The sequence below is a fragment of the Pyrus communis genome, chromosome 4 (assembly GCF_041283825.1).
Source record: "Pyrus communis isolate YQ-2024b chromosome 4, ASM4128382v1, whole genome shotgun sequence".
Classification (NCBI taxonomy): Eukaryota; Viridiplantae; Streptophyta; class Magnoliopsida; order Rosales; family Rosaceae; genus Pyrus; species Pyrus communis.
This window is the reverse complement of record NC_142568.1, coordinates 15,130,110-15,148,083: the sequence shown is the minus strand read 5'-3', so window position 1 is coordinate 15,148,083 and position 17,974 is coordinate 15,130,110. Positions and strand designations below refer to the sequence as shown.

General features: G+C 39.4%; 40 non-coding genes across 40 annotated transcripts; all 40 read right to left on the bottom strand.

Moving 5' to 3' along the window:
- Nucleotides 1–99: 99 nt before the first annotated feature.
- Nucleotides 100–218, bottom strand: LOC137723988 (5S ribosomal RNA). Its single transcript, XR_011067113.1, has one exon. It is a non-coding gene; the product is annotated as a 5S ribosomal RNA (ribosomal RNA).
- A 215-nt stretch (nt 219–433) lies between these two features.
- Nucleotides 434–552, bottom strand: LOC137723910 (5S ribosomal RNA). The gene has a single exon (XR_011067062.2). It is a non-coding gene; the product is annotated as a 5S ribosomal RNA (ribosomal RNA).
- Nucleotides 553–768: 216 nt separating this feature from the next.
- LOC137723871 (5S ribosomal RNA) lies at nt 769–887 on the bottom strand. The gene has a single exon (XR_011067025.2). It is a non-coding gene; the product is annotated as a 5S ribosomal RNA (ribosomal RNA).
- Nucleotides 888–1,103: 216 nt separating this feature from the next.
- Nucleotides 1,104–1,222, bottom strand: LOC137723987 (5S ribosomal RNA). The gene has a single exon (XR_011067112.2). It is a non-coding gene; the product is annotated as a 5S ribosomal RNA (ribosomal RNA).
- A 216-nt stretch (nt 1,223–1,438) lies between these two features.
- On the bottom strand, nt 1,439–1,557 carry LOC137723986 (5S ribosomal RNA). Its single transcript, XR_011067111.1, has one exon. It is a non-coding gene; the product is annotated as a 5S ribosomal RNA (ribosomal RNA).
- A 213-nt stretch (nt 1,558–1,770) lies between these two features.
- LOC137723985 (5S ribosomal RNA) lies at nt 1,771–1,889 on the bottom strand. The gene has a single exon (XR_011067110.1). It is a non-coding gene; the product is annotated as a 5S ribosomal RNA (ribosomal RNA).
- A 208-nt stretch (nt 1,890–2,097) lies between these two features.
- On the bottom strand, nt 2,098–2,216 carry LOC137723869 (5S ribosomal RNA). Its single transcript, XR_011067023.2, has one exon. It is a non-coding gene; the product is annotated as a 5S ribosomal RNA (ribosomal RNA).
- Nucleotides 2,217–2,431: 215 nt separating this feature from the next.
- On the bottom strand, nt 2,432–2,550 carry LOC137723896 (5S ribosomal RNA). The gene has a single exon (XR_011067049.2). It is a non-coding gene; the product is annotated as a 5S ribosomal RNA (ribosomal RNA).
- A 216-nt stretch (nt 2,551–2,766) lies between these two features.
- Nucleotides 2,767–2,885, bottom strand: LOC137723909 (5S ribosomal RNA). The gene has a single exon (XR_011067061.2). It is a non-coding gene; the product is annotated as a 5S ribosomal RNA (ribosomal RNA).
- Nucleotides 2,886–3,098: 213 nt separating this feature from the next.
- On the bottom strand, nt 3,099–3,217 carry LOC137723984 (5S ribosomal RNA). Its single transcript, XR_011067109.2, has one exon. It is a non-coding gene; the product is annotated as a 5S ribosomal RNA (ribosomal RNA).
- Nucleotides 3,218–3,433: 216 nt separating this feature from the next.
- LOC137723977 (5S ribosomal RNA) lies at nt 3,434–3,552 on the bottom strand. Its single transcript, XR_011067107.1, has one exon. It is a non-coding gene; the product is annotated as a 5S ribosomal RNA (ribosomal RNA).
- A 208-nt stretch (nt 3,553–3,760) lies between these two features.
- On the bottom strand, nt 3,761–3,879 carry LOC137723966 (5S ribosomal RNA). The gene has a single exon (XR_011067106.1). It is a non-coding gene; the product is annotated as a 5S ribosomal RNA (ribosomal RNA).
- A 216-nt stretch (nt 3,880–4,095) lies between these two features.
- LOC137723954 (5S ribosomal RNA) lies at nt 4,096–4,214 on the bottom strand. Its single transcript, XR_011067102.2, has one exon. It is a non-coding gene; the product is annotated as a 5S ribosomal RNA (ribosomal RNA).
- A 216-nt stretch (nt 4,215–4,430) lies between these two features.
- Nucleotides 4,431–4,549, bottom strand: LOC137723942 (5S ribosomal RNA). The gene has a single exon (XR_011067091.1). It is a non-coding gene; the product is annotated as a 5S ribosomal RNA (ribosomal RNA).
- A 207-nt stretch (nt 4,550–4,756) lies between these two features.
- LOC137723844 (5S ribosomal RNA) lies at nt 4,757–4,875 on the bottom strand. Its single transcript, XR_011067000.2, has one exon. It is a non-coding gene; the product is annotated as a 5S ribosomal RNA (ribosomal RNA).
- Nucleotides 4,876–5,089: 214 nt separating this feature from the next.
- Nucleotides 5,090–5,208, bottom strand: LOC137723928 (5S ribosomal RNA). The gene has a single exon (XR_011067079.1). It is a non-coding gene; the product is annotated as a 5S ribosomal RNA (ribosomal RNA).
- A 216-nt stretch (nt 5,209–5,424) lies between these two features.
- Nucleotides 5,425–5,543, bottom strand: LOC137723917 (5S ribosomal RNA). Its single transcript, XR_011067068.2, has one exon. It is a non-coding gene; the product is annotated as a 5S ribosomal RNA (ribosomal RNA).
- A 214-nt stretch (nt 5,544–5,757) lies between these two features.
- Nucleotides 5,758–5,876, bottom strand: LOC137723890 (5S ribosomal RNA). Its single transcript, XR_011067043.2, has one exon. It is a non-coding gene; the product is annotated as a 5S ribosomal RNA (ribosomal RNA).
- Nucleotides 5,877–6,084: 208 nt separating this feature from the next.
- On the bottom strand, nt 6,085–6,203 carry LOC137723905 (5S ribosomal RNA). Its single transcript, XR_011067057.2, has one exon. It is a non-coding gene; the product is annotated as a 5S ribosomal RNA (ribosomal RNA).
- Nucleotides 6,204–6,419: 216 nt separating this feature from the next.
- On the bottom strand, nt 6,420–6,538 carry LOC137723908 (5S ribosomal RNA). The gene has a single exon (XR_011067060.2). It is a non-coding gene; the product is annotated as a 5S ribosomal RNA (ribosomal RNA).
- Nucleotides 6,539–6,754: 216 nt separating this feature from the next.
- On the bottom strand, nt 6,755–6,873 carry LOC137723868 (5S ribosomal RNA). Its single transcript, XR_011067022.2, has one exon. It is a non-coding gene; the product is annotated as a 5S ribosomal RNA (ribosomal RNA).
- Nucleotides 6,874–7,087: 214 nt separating this feature from the next.
- LOC137723893 (5S ribosomal RNA) lies at nt 7,088–7,206 on the bottom strand. The gene has a single exon (XR_011067046.2). It is a non-coding gene; the product is annotated as a 5S ribosomal RNA (ribosomal RNA).
- Nucleotides 7,207–7,414: 208 nt separating this feature from the next.
- LOC137723881 (5S ribosomal RNA) lies at nt 7,415–7,533 on the bottom strand. Its single transcript, XR_011067035.2, has one exon. It is a non-coding gene; the product is annotated as a 5S ribosomal RNA (ribosomal RNA).
- Nucleotides 7,534–7,748: 215 nt separating this feature from the next.
- On the bottom strand, nt 7,749–7,867 carry LOC137723870 (5S ribosomal RNA). The gene has a single exon (XR_011067024.1). It is a non-coding gene; the product is annotated as a 5S ribosomal RNA (ribosomal RNA).
- Nucleotides 7,868–8,083: 216 nt separating this feature from the next.
- LOC137723858 (5S ribosomal RNA) lies at nt 8,084–8,202 on the bottom strand. Its single transcript, XR_011067013.2, has one exon. It is a non-coding gene; the product is annotated as a 5S ribosomal RNA (ribosomal RNA).
- A 216-nt stretch (nt 8,203–8,418) lies between these two features.
- Nucleotides 8,419–8,537, bottom strand: LOC137723888 (5S ribosomal RNA). Its single transcript, XR_011067041.2, has one exon. It is a non-coding gene; the product is annotated as a 5S ribosomal RNA (ribosomal RNA).
- Nucleotides 8,538–8,744: 207 nt separating this feature from the next.
- On the bottom strand, nt 8,745–8,863 carry LOC137723846 (5S ribosomal RNA). Its single transcript, XR_011067002.1, has one exon. It is a non-coding gene; the product is annotated as a 5S ribosomal RNA (ribosomal RNA).
- Nucleotides 8,864–9,078: 215 nt separating this feature from the next.
- On the bottom strand, nt 9,079–9,197 carry LOC137723835 (5S ribosomal RNA). The gene has a single exon (XR_011066991.1). It is a non-coding gene; the product is annotated as a 5S ribosomal RNA (ribosomal RNA).
- A 216-nt stretch (nt 9,198–9,413) lies between these two features.
- LOC137723887 (5S ribosomal RNA) lies at nt 9,414–9,532 on the bottom strand. Its single transcript, XR_011067040.2, has one exon. It is a non-coding gene; the product is annotated as a 5S ribosomal RNA (ribosomal RNA).
- A 207-nt stretch (nt 9,533–9,739) lies between these two features.
- LOC137723924 (5S ribosomal RNA) lies at nt 9,740–9,858 on the bottom strand. Its single transcript, XR_011067075.2, has one exon. It is a non-coding gene; the product is annotated as a 5S ribosomal RNA (ribosomal RNA).
- A 217-nt stretch (nt 9,859–10,075) lies between these two features.
- Nucleotides 10,076–10,194, bottom strand: LOC137723849 (5S ribosomal RNA). Its single transcript, XR_011067005.2, has one exon. It is a non-coding gene; the product is annotated as a 5S ribosomal RNA (ribosomal RNA).
- A 217-nt stretch (nt 10,195–10,411) lies between these two features.
- Nucleotides 10,412–10,530, bottom strand: LOC137723860 (5S ribosomal RNA). The gene has a single exon (XR_011067015.2). It is a non-coding gene; the product is annotated as a 5S ribosomal RNA (ribosomal RNA).
- Nucleotides 10,531–10,746: 216 nt separating this feature from the next.
- On the bottom strand, nt 10,747–10,865 carry LOC137723822 (5S ribosomal RNA). The gene has a single exon (XR_011066979.1). It is a non-coding gene; the product is annotated as a 5S ribosomal RNA (ribosomal RNA).
- A 216-nt stretch (nt 10,866–11,081) lies between these two features.
- LOC137723848 (5S ribosomal RNA) lies at nt 11,082–11,200 on the bottom strand. The gene has a single exon (XR_011067004.2). It is a non-coding gene; the product is annotated as a 5S ribosomal RNA (ribosomal RNA).
- A 217-nt stretch (nt 11,201–11,417) lies between these two features.
- On the bottom strand, nt 11,418–11,536 carry LOC137724039 (5S ribosomal RNA). Its single transcript, XR_011067161.1, has one exon. It is a non-coding gene; the product is annotated as a 5S ribosomal RNA (ribosomal RNA).
- A 216-nt stretch (nt 11,537–11,752) lies between these two features.
- Nucleotides 11,753–11,871, bottom strand: LOC137724002 (5S ribosomal RNA). The gene has a single exon (XR_011067127.1). It is a non-coding gene; the product is annotated as a 5S ribosomal RNA (ribosomal RNA).
- A 208-nt stretch (nt 11,872–12,079) lies between these two features.
- LOC137723878 (5S ribosomal RNA) lies at nt 12,080–12,198 on the bottom strand. The gene has a single exon (XR_011067032.2). It is a non-coding gene; the product is annotated as a 5S ribosomal RNA (ribosomal RNA).
- Nucleotides 12,199–12,414: 216 nt separating this feature from the next.
- LOC137723990 (5S ribosomal RNA) lies at nt 12,415–12,533 on the bottom strand. The gene has a single exon (XR_011067116.1). It is a non-coding gene; the product is annotated as a 5S ribosomal RNA (ribosomal RNA).
- Nucleotides 12,534–12,750: 217 nt separating this feature from the next.
- LOC137723936 (5S ribosomal RNA) lies at nt 12,751–12,869 on the bottom strand. Its single transcript, XR_011067085.2, has one exon. It is a non-coding gene; the product is annotated as a 5S ribosomal RNA (ribosomal RNA).
- Nucleotides 12,870–13,086: 217 nt separating this feature from the next.
- On the bottom strand, nt 13,087–13,205 carry LOC137723816 (5S ribosomal RNA). Its single transcript, XR_011066973.2, has one exon. It is a non-coding gene; the product is annotated as a 5S ribosomal RNA (ribosomal RNA).
- Nucleotides 13,206–17,974: the final 4,769 nt, after the last annotated feature.

Here is a 17,974-nt window from a genome sequence, read left to right as displayed (position 1 = left end):
TTTTTTTTTCCTTCTTCTTCCTCTCATCTCCCAAGCACGACACATATAAGCCGCTAAATATACCAAAAAACAAAAAAAAAAATACCGCAAAAAGGTGGGGGGATGCAACACGAGGACTTCCCAGGAGGTCACCCATCCTAGTACTACTCTCGCCCAAACTCGCTTAACTTCGGAGTTCTGATGGGATCCGGTGCATGTGAGTTGGTATGATCGCATCCGTTAGTCTAACCCTTCTAATTCTATATAACCATTTCTTTGCCCATGACTTCGTAACCTTTTTTCATGTGCAAAATATTAATCGAGGTGATCCTTCGAAATTCAAAAATTAAAATTCGTTTTTTTTTCCTTCTTCTTCCTCTCATCTCCCAAGCACGACACATATAAGCCGCTAAATATACCAAAAAACAAAAAAAAAATACCGCAAAAAGGTGGGGTGATGCAACCCGAGGACTTCCCAGGAGGTCACCCATCCTAGTACTACTCTCGCCCAAACTCGCTTAACTTCGGAGTTCTGATGGGATCCGGTGCATGTGAGTTGGTATGATCGCATCCGTTAGTCTAACCCTTCTAATTCTATATAACCATTTCTTTGGCCATGACTTCGTAACCTTTTTTCATGTGCAAAATATTAATCGAGGTGATCCTTCGAAATTCAAAAATTAAAATTCGTTTTTTTTTCCTTCTTCTTCCTCTCATCTCCCAAGCACGACACATATAAGCCGCTAAATATACCAAAAAACAAAAAAAAAAATACCGCAAAAAGGTGGGGGGATGCAACACGAGGACTTCCCAGGAGGTCACCCATCCTAGTACTACTCTTGCCCAAACTCGCTTAACTTCGGAGTTCTGATGGGATCCGGTGCATGTGAGTTGGTATGATCGCATCCGTTAGTCTAACCCTTCTAATTCTATATAACCATTTCTTTGCCCATGACTTCGTAACCTTTTTTCATGTGCAAAATATTAATCGAGGTGATCCTTCGAAATTCAAAAATTAAAATTCGTTTTTTTTACCTTCTTCTTCCTCTCATCTCCCAAGCACGACACATATAAGCCGCTAAATATACCAAAAAAAAAAAAACAAAATACCGCAAAAAGGTGGGGGGAGGCAACACGAGGACTTCCCAGGAGGTCACCCATCCTAGTACTACTCTCGCCCAAACTCGCTTAACTTCGGAGTTCTGATGGGATCCGGTGCATGTGAGTTGGTATGATCGCATCCGTTAGTCTAACCCTTCTAATTCTATATAACCATTTCTTTGCCCATGACTTCGTAACCTTTTTTCATGTGCAAAATATTAATCGAGGTGATCCTTCGAAATTCAAAAATTAAAATTCGTTTTTTTTACCTTCTTCTTCCTCTCATCTCCCAAGCACGACACATATAAGCCGCTAAATATACCAAAAAAAAAAAAACAAAATACCGCAAAAAGGTGGGGGGATGCAACACGAGGACTTCCCAGGAGGTCACCCATCCTAGTACTACTCTCGCCCAAACTCGCTTAACTTCGGAGTTCTGATGGGATCCGGTGCATGTGAGTTGGTATGATCGCATCCGTTAGTCTAACCCTTCTAATTCTATATAACCATTTCTTTGCCCATGACTTCGTAACCTTTTTTCATGTGCAAAATATTAATCGAGGTGATCCTTCGAAATTCAAAAATTAAAATTCGTTTTTTTTACCTTCTTCTTCCTCTCATCTCCCAAGCACGACACATATAAGCCGCTAAATATACCAAAAAAAAAAAAAAATACCGCAAAAAGGTGGGGGGATGCAACACGAGGACTTCCCAGGAGGTCACCCATCCTAGTACTACTCTCGCCCAAACTCGCTTAACTTCGGAGTTCTGATGGGATCCGGTGCATGTGAGTTGGTATGATCGCATCCGTTAGTCTAACCCTTCTAATTCTATATAACCATTTCTTTGCCCATGACTTCGTAACCTTTTTTCATGTGCAAAATATTAATCGAGGTGATCCTTCGAAATTCAAAAATTAAAATTCGTTTTTTTTACCTTCTTCTTCCTCTCATCTCCCAAGCACGACACATATAAGCCGCTAAATATACCAAAAAAAAAATACCGCAAAAAGGTGGGGGGATGCAACACGAGGACTTCCCAGGAGGTCACCCATCCTAGTACTACTCTCGCCCAAACTCGCTTAACTTCAGAGTTCTGATGGGATCCGGTGCATGTGAGTTGGTATGATCGCATCCGTTAGTCTAACCCTTCTAATTCTATATAACCATTTCTTTGCCCATGACTTCGTAACCTTTTTTCATGTGCAAAATATTAATCGAGGTGATCCTTCGAAATTCAAAAATTAAAATTCGTTTTTTTTACCTTCTTCTTCCTCTCATCTCCCAAGCACGACACATATAAGCCGCTAAATATACCAAAAAAAAAAAAAAAAATACCGCAAAAAGGTGGGGGGATGCAACACGAGGACTTCCCAGGAGGTCACCCATCCTAGTACTACTCTCGCCCAAACTCGCTTAACTTCGGAGTTCTGATGGGATCCGGTGCATGTGAGTTGGTATGATCGCATCCTTTAGTCTAACCCTTCTAATTCTATATAACCATTTCTTTGCCCATGACTTCGTAACCTTTTTTCATGTGCAAAATATTAATCGAGGTGATCCTTCGAAATTCAAAAATTAAAATTCGTTTTTTTTACCTTCTTCTTCCTCTCATCTCCCAAGCACGACACATATAAGCCGCTAAATATACCAAAAAAAAAAAAAATAAATACCGCAAAAAGGTGGGGGGATGCAACACGAGGACTTCCCAGGAGGTCACCCATCCTAGTACTACTCTCGCCCAAACTCGCTTAACTTCGGAGTTCTGATGGGATCCGGTGCATGTGAGTTGGTATGATCGCATCCGTTAGTCTAACCCTTCTAATTCTATATAACCATTTCTTTGCCCATGACTTCGTAACCTTTTTTCATGTGCAAAATATTAATCGAGGTGATCCTTCGAAATTCAAAAATTAAAATTCGTTTTTTTTACCTTCTTCTTCCTCTCATCTCCCAAGCACGACACATATAAGCCGCTAAATATACCAAAAAAAAAAAAAAATACCGCAAAAAGGTGGGGGGATGCAACACGAGGACTTCCCAGGAGGTCACCCATCCTAGTACTACTCTTGCCAAAACTCGCTTAACTTCGGAGTTCTGATGGGATCCGGTGCATGTGAGTTGGTATGATCGCATCCGTTAGTCTAACCCTTCTAATTCTATATAACCATTTCTTTGCCCATGACTTCGTAACCTTTTTTCATGTGCAAAATATTAATCGAGGTGATCCTTCGAAATTCAAAAATTAAAATTCGTTTTTTTTTCCTTCTTCTTCCTCTCATCTCCCAAGCACGACACATATAAGCCGCTAAATATACCAAAAAACAAAAAAAAAAATACCGCAAAAAGGTGGGGGGATGCAACACGAGGACTTCCCAGGAGGTCACCCATCCTAGTACTACTCTCGCCCAAACTCGCTTAACTTCGGAGTTCTGATGGGATCCGGTGCATGTGAGTTGGTATGATCGCATCCGTTAGTCTAACCCTTCTAATTCTATATAACCATTTCTTTGCCCATGACTTCGTAACCTTTTTTCATGTGCAAAATATTAATCGAGGTGATCCTTCGAAATTCAAAAATTAAAATTCGTTTTTTTTACCTTCTTCTTCCTCTCATCTCCCAAGCACGACACATATAAGCCGCTAAATATACCAAAAAAAAAATACCGCAAAAAGGTGGGGGGATGCAACACGAGGACTTCCCAGGAGGTCACCCATCCTAGTACTACTCTCGCCCAAACTCGCTTAACTTCGGAGTTCTGATGGGATCCGGTGCATGTGAGTTGGTATGATCGCATCCGTTAGTCTAACCCTTCTAATTCTATATAACCATTTCTTTGCCCATGACTTCGTAACCTTTTTTCATGTGCAAAATATTAATCGAGGTGATCCTTCGAAATTCAAAAATTAAAATTCGTTTTTTTTACCTTCTTCTTCCTCTCATCTCCCAAGCACGACACATATAAGCCGCTAAATATACCAAAAAAAAAAAAACAAAATACCGCAAAAAGGTGGGGGGATGCAACACGAGGACTTCCCAGGAGGTCACCCATCCTAGTACTACTCTCGCCCAAACTCGCTTAACTTCGGAGTTCTGATGGGATCCGGTGGATGTGAGTTGGTATGATCGCATCCGTTAGTCTAACCCTTCTAATTTTATATAACCATTTCTTTGCCCATGACTTCGTAACCTTTTTTCATGTGCAAAATATTAATCGAGGTGATCCTTCGAAATTCAAAAATTAAAATTCGTTTTTTTTACCTTCTTCTTCCTCTCATCTCCCAAGCACGACACATATAAGCCGCTAAATATACCAAAAAAAAAAAAAATAAATACCGCAAAAAGGTGGGGGGATGCAACACGAGGACTTCCCAGGAGGTCACCCATCCTAGTACTACTCTCGCCCAAACTCGCTTAACTTCGGAGTTCTGATGGGATCCGGTGCATGTGAGTTGGTATGATCGCATCCGTTAGTCTAACCCTTCTAATTCTATATAACCATTTCTTTGCCCATGACTTCGTAACCTTTTTTCATGTGCAAAATATTAATCGAGGTGATCCTTCGAAATTCAAAAATTAAAATTCGTTTTTTTTACCTTCTTCTTCCTCTCATCTCCCAAGCACGACACATATAAGCCGCTAAATATACCAAAAAAAAATACCGCAAAAAGGTGGGGGGATGCAACACGAGGACTTCCCAGGAGGTCACCCATCCTAGTACTACTCTCGCCCAAACTCGCTTAACTTCGGAGTTCTGATGGGATCCGGTGCATGTGAGTTGGTATGATCGCATCCGTTAGTCTAACCCTTCTAATTCTATATAACCATTTCTTTGCCCATGACTTCGTAACCTTTTTTCATGTGCAAAATATTAATCGAGGTGATCCTTCGAAATTCAAAAATTAAAATTCGTTTTTTTTACCTTCTTCTTCCTCTCATCTCCCAAGCACGACACATATAAGCCGCTAAATATACCAAAAAAAAAAAAAAAATACCGCAAAAAGGTGGGGGGATGCAACACGAGGACTTCCCAGGAGGTCACCCATCCTAGTACTACTCTCGCCCAAACTCGCTTAACTTCGGAGTTCTGATGGGATCCGGTGCATGTGAGTTGGTATGATCGCATCCGTTAGTCTAACCCTTCTAATTCTATATAACCATTTCTTTGCCCATGACTTCGTAACCTTTTTTCATGTGCAAAATATTAATCGAGGTGATCCTTCGAAATTCAAAAATTAAAATTCGTTTTTTTTACCTTCTTCTTCCTCTCATCTCCCAAGCACGACACATATAAGCCGCTAAATATACCAAAAAAAAAAAAAATAAATACCGCAAAAAGGTGGGGGGATGCAACACGAGGACTTCCCAGGAGGTCACCCATCCTAGTACTACTCTCGCCCAAACTCGCTTAACTTCGGAGTTTTGATGGGATCCGGTGCATGTGAGTTGGTATGATCGCATCCGTTAGTCTAACCCTTCTAATTCTATATAACCATTTCTTTGCCCATGACTTCGTAACCTTTTTTCATGTGCAAAATATTAATCGAGGTGATCCTTCGAAATTCAAAAATTAAAATTCGTTTTTTTTACCTTCTTCTTCCTCTCATCTCCCAAGCACGACACATATAAGCCGCTAAATATACCAAAAAAAAAAAAAAAATACCGCAAAAAGGTGGGGGGATGCAACACGAGGACTTCCCAGGAGGTCACCCATCCTAGTACTACTCTCGCCCAAACTCGCTTAACTTCGGAGTTCTGATGGGATCCGGTGCATGTGAGTTGGTATGATCGCATCCGTTAGTCTAACCCTTCTAATTCTATATAACCATTTCTTTGCCCATGACTTCGTAACCTTTTTTCATGTGCAAAATATTAATCGAGGTGATCCTTCGAAATTCAAAAATTAAAATTCGTTTTTTTTACCTTCTTCTTCCTCTCATCTCCCAAGCACGACACATATAAGCCGCTAAATATACCAAAAAAAAAATACCGCAAAAAGGTGGGGGGATGCAACACGAGGACTTCCCAGGAGGTCACCCATCCTAGTACTACTCTCGCCCAAACTCGCTTAACTTCAGAGTTCTGATGGGATCAGGTGCATGTGAGTTGGTATGATCGCATCCGTTAGTCTAACCCTTCTAATTCTATATAACCATTTCTTTGCCCATGACTTCGTAACCTTTTTTCATGTGCAAAATATTAATCGAGGTGATCCTTCGAAATTCAAAAATTAAAATTCGTTTTTTTTACCTTCTTCTTCCTCTCATCTCCCAAGCACGACACATATAAGCCGCTAAATATACCAAAAAAAAAAAAAAAAAATACCGCAAAAAGGTGGGGGGATGCAACACGAGGACTTCCCAGGAGGTCACCCATCCTAGTACTACTCTCGCCCAAACTCGCTTAACTTCGGAGTTCTGATGGGATCCGGTGCATGTGAGTTGGTATGATCGCATCCTTTAGTCTAACCCTTCTAATTCTATATAACCATTTCTTTGCCCATGACTTCGTAACCTTTTTTCATGTGCAAAATATTAATCGAGGTGATCCTTCGAAATTCAAAAATTAAAATTCGTTTTTTTTACCTTCTTCTTCCTCTCATCTCCCAAGCACGACACATATAAGCCGCTAAATATACCAAAAAAAAAAAAAATAAATACCGCAAAAAGGTGGGGGGATGCAACACGAGGACTTCCCAGGAGGTCACCCATCCTAGTACTACTCTCGCCCAAACTCGCTTAACTTCGGAGTTCTGATGGGATCCGGTGCATGTGAGTTGGTATGATCGCATCCGTTAGTCTAACCCTTCTAATTCTATATAACCATTTCTTTGCCCATGACTTCGTAACCTTTTTTCATGTGCAAAATATTAATCGAGGTGATCCTTCGAAATTCAAAAATTAAAATTCGTTTTTTTTACCTTCTTCTTCCTCTCATCTCCCAAGCACGACACATATAAGCCGCTAAATATACCAAAAAAAAAAAAAAAATACCGCAAAAAGGTGGGGGGATGCAACACGAGGACTTCCCAGGAGGTCACCCATCCTAGTACTACTCTGGCCCAAACTCGCTTAACTTCGGAGTTCTGATGGGATCCGGTGCATGTGAGTTGGTATGATCGCATCCGTTAGTCTAACCCTTCTAATTCTATATAACCATTTCTTTGCCCATGACTTCGTAACCTTTTTTCATGTGCAAAATATTAATCGAGGTGATCCTTCGAAATTCAAAAATTAAAATTCGTTTTTTTTACCTTCTTCTTCCTCTCATCTCCCAAGCACGACACATATAAGCCGCTAAATATACCAAAAAAAAAATACCGCAAAAAGGTGGGGGGATGCAACACGAGGACTTCCCAGGAGGTCACCCATCCTAGTACTACTCTCGCCCAAACTCGCTTAACTACAGAGTTCTGATGGGATCCGGTGCATGTGAGTTGGTATGATCGCATCCGTTAGTCTAACCCTTCTAATTCTATATAACCATTTCTTTGCCCATGACTTCGTAACCTTTTTTCATGTGCAAAATATTAATCGAGGTGATCCTTCGAAATTCAAAAATTAAAATTCGTTTTTTTTACCTTCTTCTTCCTCTCATCTTCCAAGCACGACACATATAAGCCGCTAAATATACCAAAAAAAAAAAAAAAAATACCGCAAAAAGGTGGGGGGATGCAACACGAGGACTTCCCAGGAGGTCACCCATCCTAGTACTACTCTCGCCCAAACTCGCTTAACTTCGGAGTTCTGATGGGATCCGGTGCATGTGAGTTGGTATGATCGCATCCGTTAGTCTAACCCTTCTAATTCTATATAACCATTTCTTTGCCCATGACTTCGTAACCTTTTTTCATGTGCAAAATATTAATCGAGGTGATCCTTCGAAATTCAAAAATTAAAATTCGTTTTTTTTACCTTCTTCTTCCTCTCATCTCCCAAGCACGACACATATAAGCCGCTAAATATACCAAAAAAAAAAAAAAAAAATACCGCAAAAAGGTGGGGGGATGGAACACGAGGACTTCCCAGGAGGTCACCCATCCTAGTACTACTCTCGCCCAAACTCGCTTAACTTCGGAGTTCTGATGGGATCCGGTGCATGTGAGTTGGTATGATCGCATCCGTTAGTCTAACCCTTCTAATTCTATATAACCATTTCTTTGCCCATGACTTCGTAACCTTTTTTCATGTGCAAAATATTAATCGAGGTGATCCTTCGAAATTCAAAAATTAAAATTCGTTTTTTTTACCTTCTTCTTCCTCTCATCTCCCAAGCACGACACATATAAGCCGCTAAATATACCAAAAAAAAAAAAAATAAATACCGCAAAAAGGTGGGGGGATGCAACACGAGGACTTCCCAGGAGGTCACCCATCCTAGTACTACTCTGGCCCAAACTCGCTTAACTTCGGAGTTCTGATGGGATCCGGTGCATGTGAGTTGGTATGATCGCATCCGTTAGTCTAACCCTTCTAATTCTATATAACCATTTCTTTGCCCATGACTTCGTAACCTTTTTTCATGTGCAAAATATTAATCGAGGTGATCCTTCGAAATTCAAAAATTAAAATTCGTTTTTTTTACCTTCTTCTTCCTCTCATCTCCCAAGCACGACACATATAAGCCGCTAAATATACCAAAAAAAAATACCGCAAAAAGGTGGGGGGATGCAACACGAGGACTTCCCAGGAGGTCACCCATCCTAGTACTACTCTCGCCCAAACTCGCTTAACTTCGGAGTTCTGATGGGATCCGGTGCATGTGAGTTGGTATGATCGCATCCGTTAGTCTAACCCTTCTAATTCTATATAACCATTTCTTTGCCCATGACTTCGTAACCTTTTTTCATGTGCAAAATATTAATCGAGGTGATCCTTCGAAATTCAAAAATTAAAATTCGTTTTTTTTACCTTCTTCTTCCTCTCATCTCCCAAGCACGACACATATAAGCCGCTAAATATACCAAAAAAAAAAAAAAAAATACCGCAAAAAGGTGGGGGGATGCAACACGAGGACTTCCCAGGAGGTCACCCATCCTAGTACTACTCTCGCCCAAACTCGCTTAACTTCGGAGTTCTGATGGGATCCGGTGCATGTGAGTTGGTATGATCGCATCCGTTAGTCTAACCCTTCTAATTCTATATAACCATTTCTTTGCCCATGACTTCGTAACCTTTTTTCATGTGCAAAATATTAATCGAGGTGATCCTTCGAAATTCAAAAATTAAAATTCGTTTTTTTTACCTTCTTCTTCCTCTCATCTCCCAAGCACGACACATATAAGCCGCTAAATATACCAAAAAAAAAAAAAATAAATACCGCAAAAAGGTGGGGGGATGCAACACGAGGACTTCCCAGGAGGTCACCCATCCTAGTACTACTCTCGCCCAAACTCGCTTAACTTCGGAGTTCTGATGGGATCCGGTGCATGTGAGTTGGTATGATCGCATCCGTTAGTCTAACCCTTCTAATTCTATATAACCATTTCTTTGCCCATGACTTCGTAACCTTTTTTCATGTGCAAAATATTAATCGAGGTGATCCTTCGAAATTCAAAAATTAAAATTCGTTTTTTTTACCTTCTTCTTCCTCTCATCTCCCAAGCACGACACATATAAGCCGCTAAATATACCAAAAAAAAATACCGCAAAAAGGTGGGGGGATGCAACACGAGGACTTCCCAGGAGGTCACCCATCCTAGTACTACTCTCGCCCAAACTCGCTTAACTTCGGAGTTCTGATGGGATCCGGTGCATGTGAGTTGGTATGATCGCATCCGTTAGTCTAACCCTTCTAATTCTATATAACCATTTCTTTGCCCATGACTTCGTAACCTTTTTTCATGTGCAAAATATTAATCGAGGTGATCGTTCGAAATTCAAAAATTAAAATTCGTTTTTTTTACCTTCTTCTTCCTCTCATCTCCCAAGCACGACACATATAAGCCGCTAAATATACCAAAAAAAAAAAAAAAAAAATACCGCAAAAAGGTGGGGGGATGCAACACGAGGACTTCCCAGGAGGTCACCCATCCTAGTACTACTCTCGCCCAAACTCGCTTAACTTCGGAGTTCTGATGGGATCCGGTGCATGTGAGTTGGTATGATCGCATCCGTTAGTCTAACCCTTCTAATTCTATATAACCATTTCTTTGCCCATGACTTCGTAACCTTTTTTCATGTGCAAAATATTAATCGAGGTGATCCTTCGAAATTCAAAAATTAAAATTCGTTTTTTTTACCTTCTTCTTCCTCTCATCTCCCAAGCACGACACATATAAGCCGCTAAATATACCAAAAAAAAAAAAAACAAAATACCGCAAAAAGGTGGGGGGATGCAACACGAGGACTTCCCAGGAGGTCACCCATCCTAGTACTACTCTCGCCCAAACTCGCTTAACTTCGGAGTTCTGATGGGATCCGGTGCATGTGAGTTGGTATGATCGCATCCGTTAGTCTAACCCTTCTAATTCTATATAACCATTTCTTTGCCCATGACTTCGTAACCTTTTTTCATGTGCAAAATATTAATCGAGGTGATCCTTCGAAATTCAAAAATTAAAATTCGTTTTTTTTACCTTCTTCTTCCTCTCATCTCCCAAGCACGACACATATAAGCCGCTAAATATACCAAAAAAAAAAAAACAAAATACCGCAAAAAGGTGGGGGGATGCAACACGAGGACTTCCCAGGAGGTCACCCATCCTAGTACTACTCTCGCCCAAACTCGCTTAACTTCGGAGTTCTGATGGGATCCGGTGCATGTGAGTTGGTATGATCGCATCCGTTAGTCTAACCCTTCTAATTCTATATAACCATTTCTTTGCCCATGACTTCGTAACCTTTTTTCATGTGCAAAATATTAATCGAGGTGATCCTTCGAAATTCAAAAATTAAAATTCGTTTTTTTTACCTTCTTCTTCCTCTCATCTCCCAAGCACGACACATATAAGCCGCTAAATATACCAAAAAAAAAAAAACAAAATACCGCAAAAAGGTGGGGGGATGCAACACGAGGACTTCCCAGGAGGTCACCCATCCTAGTACTACTCTCGCCCAAACTCGCTTAACTTCGGAGTTCTGATGGGATCCGGTGCATGTGAGTTGGTATGATCGCATCCGTTAGTCTAACCCTTCTAATTCTATATAACCATTTCTTTGCCCATGACTTCGTAACCTTTTTTCATGTGCAAAATATTAATCGAGGTGATCCTTCGAAATTCAAAAATTAAAATTCGTTTTTTTTACCTTCTTCTTCCTCTCATCTCCCAAGCACGACACATATAAGCCGCTAAATATACCAAAAAAAAAAAAAACAAAATACCGCAAAAAGGTGGGGGGATGCAACACGAGGACTTCCCAGGAGGTCACCCATCCTAGTACTACTCTCGCCCAAACTCGCTTAACTTCGGAGTTCTGATGGGATCCGGTGCATGTGAGTTGGTATGATCGCATCCGTTAGTCTAACCCTTCTAATTCTATATAACCATTTCTTTGCCCATGACTTCGTAACCTTTTTTCATGTGCAAAATATTAATCGAGGTGATCCTTCGAAATTCAAAAATTAAAATTCGTTTTTTTTACCTTCTTCTTCCTCTCATCTCCCAAGCACGACACATATAAGCCGCTAAATATACCAAAAAAAAAAAAAAAATATACCGCAAAAAGGTGGGGGGATGCAACACGAGGACTTCCCAGGAGGTCACCCATCCTAGTACTACTCTCGCCCAAACTCGCTTAACTTCGGAGTTCTGATGGGATCCGGTGCATGTGAGTTGGTATGATCGCATCCGTTAGTCTAACCCTTCTAATTCTATATAACCATTTCTTTGCCCATGACTTCGTAACCTTTTTTCATGTGCAAAATATTAATCGAGGTGATCCTTCGAAATTCAAAAATTAAAATTCGTTTTTTTTACCTTCTTCTTCCTCTCATCTCCCAAGCACGACACATATAAGCCGCTAAATATACCAAAAAAAAAATACCGCAAAAAGGTGGGGGGATGCAACACGAGGACTTCCCAGGAGGTCACCCATCCTAGTACTACTCTCGCCCAAACTCGCTTAACTTCGGAGTTCTGATGGGATCCGGTGCATGTGAGTTGGTATGATCGCATCCGTTAGTCTAACCCTTCTAATTCTATATAACCATTTCTTTGCCCATGACTTCGTAACCTTTTTTCATGTGCAAAATATTAATCGAGGTGATCCTTCGAAATTCAAAAATTAAAATTCGTTTTTTTTACCTTCTTCTTCCTCTCATCTCCCAAGCACGACACATATAAGCCGCTAAATATACCAAAAAAAAAAAAACAAAATACCGCAAAAAGGTGGGGGGATGCAACACGAGGACTTCCCAGGAGGTCACCCATCCTAGTACTACTCTCGCCCAAACTCGCTTAACTTCGGAGTTCTGATGGGATCCGGTGCATGTGAGTTGGTATGATCGCATCCGTTAGTCTAACCCTTCTAATTCTATATAACCATTTCTTTGCCCATGACTTCGTAACCTTTTTTCATGTGCAAAATATTAATCGAGGTGATCCTTCGAAATTCAAAAATTAAAATTCGTTTTTTTTACCTTCTTCTTCCTCTCATCTCCCAAGCACGACACATATAAGCCGCTAAATATACCAAAAAAAAAAAAAACAAAATACCGCAAAAAGGTGGGGGGATGCAACACGAGGACTTCCCAGGAGGTCACCCATCCTAGTACTACTCTCGCCCAAACTCGCTTAACTTCGGAGTTCTGATAGGATCCGGTGCATGTGAGTTGGTATGATCGCATCCGTTAGTCTAACCCTTCTAATTCTATATAACCATTTCTTTGCCCATGACTTCGTAACCTTTTTTCATGTGCAAAATATTAATCGAGGTGATCCTTCGAAATTCAAAAATTAAAATTCGTTTTTTTTACCTTCTTCTTCCTCTCATCTCCCAAGCACGACACATATAAGCCGCTAAATATACCAAAAAAAAAAAAAACAAAATACCGCAAAAAGGTGGGGGGATGCAACACGAGGACTTCCCAGGAGGTCACCCATCCTAGTACTACTCTCGCCCAAACTCGCTTAACTTCGGAGTTCTGATGGGATCCGATGCATGTGAGTTGGTATGATCGCATCCGTTAGTCTAACCCTTCTAATTCTATATAACCATTTCTTTGCCCATGACTTCGTAACCTTTTTTCATGTGCAAAATATTAATCGAGGTGATCCTTCGAAATTCAAAAATTAAAATTCGTCTATGATTTTTTAATTATTCCCATAGACGCCCACAACTTTTCTTTCGGCGTTGTAATTACACTACTATTTATAAGGTTCTTGTGGGTGCTTGACTTCGTCAATGTGGGACTGTGGTCTCTTTCCTTTCAAGTTCTTATAACACCCGACGTTTATATGCCAACATTGGAGCCACCTTATTCCAAAGCAAGCTTATGCCCTGCCGATATCCCGGTGAGTGTGAATGGCAGATGTCGCTCCATCCACCAGCTGAATTAGTACGCGCTGCAAACAAATCATGGCAGATGTCACTCCCTCAACCTTCTGGAATATGCACTTTGTTATCACTAAATTACGTGCTTAGATCATCTTCTTTTCTTTTTTACTTTAAAATTTTATATTGTTACAATATAAATTTCTACTATATTTGAAAACTTTAAAATTGGGGTTCAAAAAAATTACATGTTCTCTGGTTCTTTTGGTCCCAGAAATTTGAAACTCCTAACAGCATCTCTAGTTGGAGCTCATATTCTAATCTATTGGGAGAAGTTAGAAGAATTCCAACTCCGATCATTCTACCTGGTTTATCTCTAAAATAGCAATCCCAACAAGGAACTCGTACCCTAATTAGTTATTACTTAATGATAATCCATTGTTGCACCTAACTTACATAATTCACCTCCTCAATGATTACATCAGGATTACATAATGCACCTCCTCAGTGATTACATCAGGAGGTTCCTCGAGCTAAAGTACTTCGTTTTCCACCAATAGACCATAACGGTCAAGCCCATGTGCAACGCTATTTACCTTCCTTTCTGTGTGGCTGTTTACTTGATGAAATGACTTAAAGTGAGTGCGCTTTGTAATTTTTTTTTAATGTTTCTTACAAATAGAGCTTTCTCAGTTATTAGTGCTTTGAATGAAAAAAAAAAAAATATATCATTGTAATATTGGTGCTTTGTGTATCTGATTTGTAACTGTATTTTCTATTGCAGATCATTGTCAACCCAATTTATATAGCTACAGAGTGCTCTAGTAAGATTGAAAAAAAAAACAGGGTGAGTCTAGCTATTAAGTACTGTCAAGTTTAGAATTTACAAATTTCTATTAAGTACTGTCAATTCTATCTTGAAAACACACGTGAAAAAAAATCTTTCATCACCAGAATCACAATCTCATAAACAATGGTTAAGCATTTTTCCAGAAAAATAGCATTGGTATGTTGTTCTTAAGTCCTGTTTTCTTTGTTTTCCTGTGTATGTTGTTATGTAGGAATTGCAAAAAATTACATGGACTACAAAGGAATTTATGATGCAGTTTCAAAAGGTGATAATGGTGCAAACAATTTAGGACAAAAAATTATATTATCTGCTTCATATACAAGTGGTCCTAAATATATGATTAAAAATTATCAAAATGTAATGGGTATTTGTAAAGAATATGGACATCCTGATTTGTTCATAACATTTACATGCAATGTTAAGTTGCTAGAAATCATAAGAGAATTTGAATAAAAACCAGAATTCAAACCTAAAGATAGACCTGATATAATTGCAAGAATGTTTAAAATGAAAATTCATGATATGCTTAGGTTTGCAAAGTCTGGACAGCCTTTTGGAGATGTTGAAGCAAGTTTCAAAAACTAAAACTCTTACTTAATTATATAAGTTTTTGCATTGTTTTTTTTTATCAAACTAATTTTTTTTTTTTCTGTGTTTCTTTTATTTTTGTATTTTTTTTACAAACAGATGTCTGAATTCATAAAAAAGGATTGCCTCATTCTCATATGTTGATATGGCTAAAATCAAATTTTAAATGTCTTATTCAATTTGATATAGACAGTATTATTTCAGTTGAACTGCCCGATAAAATTACGAATCCAAAACTTTATGAAATCGTCAATCAATTTATGATTCATGGCTCATGTGGTCACATTAATCAAAAGTTTCCTTGCATGCAAGAAAATAAGTGCTCCAAAAACTTTCCTAAACCGTATAAAAATGAGACTATTTTTGAACCCAATGGTTTTCCAATTTATAAACGTCGTGATGATGATTCCAAATTTGTAATAAAAAATGGAATCAAAGTTGATAACAGCTTTATTGTTCCATATAATGCCGAACTACTTTTGAGATACAATGCTCATATAAATGTTGAATTGTGTTGTCAATCTATGCTTATAAAACACTTGTTCAAATATGTTAATAGAGGTACAAATAGAGCAAAATTACTTCTTCAACAAGGCGTGCTGATCGATCGAAATCAAGGCGTGTTGGCTGTCACGTGAGGATGAAGTAGCCATGTGCACAGTGCGGAAGTAATAATAATAATAAAAGTACGAATAAATAAAAACCAAACTACTAAAGATGCTAGTTAAAGTAATACGCAAGTGTAAGACTAAGTGTGATAAACAATAATTAGAGCACAGAAAGCCTAAGTGCAGTCCAGTAGGACGAATACTAATTACACAACACCCAAAGGTGATCCTACATTTGTGATGTTCTGTCAGAACCACCGTCAAGTCCTCGTGAGCAACCAAAGCGTTCTAACTAGAACCTGGAGGGGCGCAAAACATAAAGTGTGAGTGGGCAAAAACAAAGCTTTTCAAAATCATTTCATTCTCAAAAGTTCTAACCCTATCCGTAAAACTTGTATAATTTCCCAGAAAATAGAATATATAAATATGTCACAACTATGCTCAGAGTAGCAACATTCACAAATATGTATGTATGCAAGCTATGTCAACTAACTCAGTATATGATGTAAATGACCTAGGTAATGTCAATCAATACATAATATATGTCAGCTGGAGTCACCTAACGTGACCTATATGGCTGAATCTAGAGCTCAAATCCACATCTCAACAACTATACCTGCACACGAGTTGGAACCATCAAAAGTGGTCTATACAACAGGGCTAGGTGCAAATAAATACGCTCAAGTTCTACGATCACGTGAAGACTGTGCAAATAATTGCGGGTTACCTACGAGTCGGAACCACCTAAAGTGGTCTGTATGACAGAACTATGCACCTAACTTGGTTCTAAGATGAGCATGTGGTGCGGGAGGTGAACATCACGTGAAGGACTGTGCCCTACTCTGGGTGGGACCACTAACACCGGGGTGCAGGTTTATGAGCTCTCCATGCATCTCACATAACTACTAATTCATAACCATAAGCTATAATCTTACCTGGCACTTACCTGTGACACCAATCATAAATATATGCAACTAACAATGCATAATTAAAATAGGCAAAGACTATGCATGGCATTTAAAACATATAAACATTCAATTTCATTTTCTAGGAAAATTCTCAAGTATATGGGTATATACGAAAAACCAATAGCCCACTCACTGGTATGTGGAAAGGTCGTAACCCCCGAGCCTTGGGTGACTACGCTCCTCTTCAGGATAGGTCTCACCTATATGCAAAACAACTATAAAAATGTCAATTTAAAGCACATAACCAAAGCTAGGTAATAACTTCTCATACAATGCTCAAATGGGGTGTTTGGATATACCAACGTGATCTACTCAACCTCACGAGCATCCCCATATTTTTAAAATAATTTTGCGCCGCCACGCGCCGGTGAGTGCACGGACGTACACGCCCCCCACGTACGGCCACGTGACAATCACACTGACGGCGTCAGTTAACGCTATCAGGAATATTCCGTAAAAACCCTAACGGATTCCATTAAAACTGACTGACGGCGTCAGCATATTCCGCCCAAACTGATGGAATATTCCATCTCCGGCGAGTCACCGGTCGCCGAAAACTGGAAAATCTTTAAAACCTTCGTTTCTCAATCGTTTCTTCACCATTTTCTATGAAATTTGCACCAATGGAAAGCTGGAGATGAGTACAACAACGTTATATCTGTTTGAAACCTCAAAGATCACGGGATCTCGCAAGAGAAATTCGAGAAAAACTGCCCAACTTCAAAACTAGCTTCCCCGATGTCCACTTTCACCCAACGAACCACTCCGAGCTTCTAAAAGCTTCAAATTCCCTAAACCCTAAAAATCAATATTTCACATGTGCATGAACAATGACAAAATTGGAGGTTCATGGTTCGACGTGAAATCGAAGGATTCCTTACCTGAATTTGGTATGATTGAACTCATATGGTCCTCACGAACACAAAGGTACCATTTTCCACTTCAATCTGTCACGTTTGCAAGGGTTTTGAGTCCCGTTGGTACAAGTGAGAAGGAGAGAGAGAGTCACGGGGGAAAGAAAAGGGATGTGTGTGTGTGTGTGTGTGTCCTGTAGAGTTAGCCCGCCAAAAACAATTAAACACCACCCCAAAATGGCAAATACCCACCAAGGGCAAAATCGTCATTTCACATCTATGGTACGAATAAAATATAACAAGTCGGCTTCAACCAAATAAAATTTACAGTGCAGCGCATTTACTAACTTATGCACAAATACCATCCAGATTTTTGTATGATGCACGGAAAAGAATTTGGAAACCAAGACAACGAAAAGGTTCAATTGGCAGAATAACATATGTACATCCTGCATCAGGTCATTTATATCATTTAAGAATGCTTTTGAATATAAAAACAGGTGCATTACATTTTGATCATATCAAAACTGTTAATGGTATTGTCCACTCTTCATATCAAGGTGCATGTAAATCATTATGATTATTAGGTGAT